The sequence below is a fragment of the Ambystoma mexicanum genome, chromosome 1p (genome assembly GCF_040938575.1).
Source record: "Ambystoma mexicanum isolate Mex_15411 chromosome 1p, UKY_AmexF1_1, whole genome shotgun sequence".
In the NCBI taxonomy this organism is placed as follows: Eukaryota; Metazoa; Chordata; class Amphibia; order Caudata; family Ambystomatidae; genus Ambystoma; species Ambystoma mexicanum.
In genome coordinates, this window is record NC_090921.1 from 8,311,230 (window position 1) to 8,313,793 (window position 2,564).

The 2,564-nt window shown below is 47.4% G+C and overlaps 1 non-coding gene across 1 annotated transcript; it reads right to left on the reverse strand.

Moving 5' to 3' along the window:
• Positions 1-2,287: 2,287 nt before the first annotated feature.
• TRNAN-GUU (transfer RNA asparagine (anticodon GUU)) lies at positions 2,288-2,361 on the reverse strand. Its single transcript has one exon. It is a non-coding gene; the product is annotated as a tRNA-Asn (tRNA).
• Positions 2,362-2,564: the final 203 nt, after the last annotated feature.

The window sequence follows — 2,564 nt, forward strand, 5'->3', positions numbered from 1 at the left end:
ATCCCATAAGAGTTGTTGTGGATACAGAGTTCACTTTACAATTGTAACATAATTAATCAATAAGAATTTTCAGGTAAAAAACACAGTGTTTCTAAAAACGGGATTGAATTTGTTGCTTAAAAGCCACATGTGTATTTGGTAAAGTTAAATGTTCCATTATTAAACTCACCCTTTATGTTGCTTTACCTTGTAACGGTTCCCGACTCATGCCTATGGGACATTAGAGAAATGTCGGAAACATATAGATTCCTTGCTCTTTAGTTTGGTATCAGGGCCAGATTGGTCTGGGCTCGGGATAGACTGGGACCGCCGGAGAGCAAGTGGGATGAGGACCAGGCTTTTTTTAGGACCTACTGTGCAGATGTTCACATGACATCAGCCCTGAGGAGCAGCGAATAGTTATCCTTTTTTCGAGCTTTTCCAAATCCTTGCTCAGTGATGCTGCCCCGGAAGACCAACCAGCCAACGATTCTGGGCTTTTTCACCCAGGATCCTGACATGGTTTCTTTTTACTTCACAGCGGCCGATCACATGATCCCATGTGGCTCATATGAGGTTTTGTCAGCATTGTAAGGAAAGTGGCTGTTAGCTCCGATAGGGGGTCGTGATGATGCAAGTGAGGGAGGGAGTGCAATTTCCACTTCATGCAGATTGAATCTGCGGCTAGTCATGGGAATAACACTTTGAGTGCGAGTTTCCACACAGTCTGATGCAGATTTAGGGCTCTGCAGATGTTTGCACTTCAACATTCAGATTTCACCACGAGATGGCAGGTGCGAGAGTGTAAAAACCTCAGTGAGGTGTCATTTCTTGGGAGGATAGCTGAGGGGCAGCGTGCTCGCCTTGGAAGCAAGACGTAACAGAGCACCACAGGTTCAATCCCCGGGTCTGCGGTTAGAAACCTCTGGGTATTAAGCGCGTTATAAATAACCCATCATATCATATCATGCACACTGAGAGTCTCTAGCAACCACTAAAACGACCTTGTGATAACTGTCTCTATGCTCGGTGTGGCATTTGCATTACACACGAAGTACTACAGTACAACTACCATCATGCAAAGCGCGACACACGAGTGGATGTGGTATTCACACCTGCCACAGGATCGTGCAAGTGCTGTGTAGTGAGGTGCTGAATGCCTGACAAGCCTCCTTCAGAGCGCCTGAAGCGTTGCGTGGGCAGGCCACACACTCACGCCCGCCCTCCCCCTGAGGAGGGAGTACCCAGCTGCTACAGGTGTGTAATGGGTACCTTCGCTCATGGCAGCACAGGAGAAACTGGCATGCCTCTGCCAGCGGGTCCTTTTAGAGCCAATGCAGGGCACATGTCCAAGTTACAATCCAATGTTTCCTGTTTTTTTGGTGCTGCTTCCACCAACCGAAACTGGTGCATTAGAGTACAGTTAGGGGGAAATGGCATACCAGGAGGCCCAAAGTTTATAGGTGTGTTTTGGTTATTTGCCTACCCTGTGACTGCCCATGGCCATGCTAAACCCTTTGGCCATACCCACCCAGTTCCTGCCACTCCCCTCGCAAAACACTTCCCCATGGGACCTCTTTGAGCCCGCTTTAATCAAGCCTCAAGGGCATGCCAGTGTTTTTTCAAAGCAGTCTTCCAGAATTAATGACTCAATTGGAGCTGTAAATCTGCTGCCGGTGTAAAAAAAAATCTTAACCAGGTCTGCCTTCAGCGACTCGATTTAAAACCACTATGTGTCCTTCACTGTTAAAAACAAGCATTGCCAAAGGCAACATTTTGGCTTACATGTAAGTGTTAGACATTTGCCAAGTACTGCTACTATCAATGGCAGTTAATACCACTACGGAATTGCCTTTCCCATGCCTACACAAAAGCCCGAACCTTTGTCATTGCCAATGCTTGTTTTTATAGGACTCGAGTCCTGACTCTCGGGTTATTTTAAGGAATTCATTGTATGCTTGTACCAGGTATACTGTTTATCTTGCACTGTAACTGTATTTATTCTGCTAAAGTTTCGTGTGTTTCTTGACTTGTGTACCAAGGATGTTGCCTCCCAGAAAACCCAGCTTGTATTGGACACCTTTGATACAGAGGGATATGCGGCTCCCAGAAAACCCTGCGCATATGCAGGCAGCCAAGATTCCTGTAGTTGCAGAATCCCAGGTTCCATTGCGGCGAGCTATAAATAACCACATCACGTGCACTAGGCATTTAAAGAAGCCGAGGACGACGGTCTAGTAATCTTACCTCAATAAAAAGCACAGTGGGTTGAATGGAGGGAGAGAGCTATTAAGAAAAGAAACACCGCCGTCCCTGGGTGGGCTTGAACCACCAACCTTTCGGTTAACAGCCGAACGCGCTAACCGATTGCGCCACAGAGACCGCTGGCCCCCTCTTTGCTCTGCCACTTCTAGAATATGCAGGGAAAGCACCTTACCCTGCTCTCTAGTAGGCTGCAATAAAGATCCATTAGCAGAGTTTTTATCTAGCGGAATCTCTGCAGGGATTTGGGGATTCCACGTGCCTGAGCGCCTGAAACTTCCTTTGCCCCCATGAAGGGCCCACTGACTCCTTGCCGCCTCTCT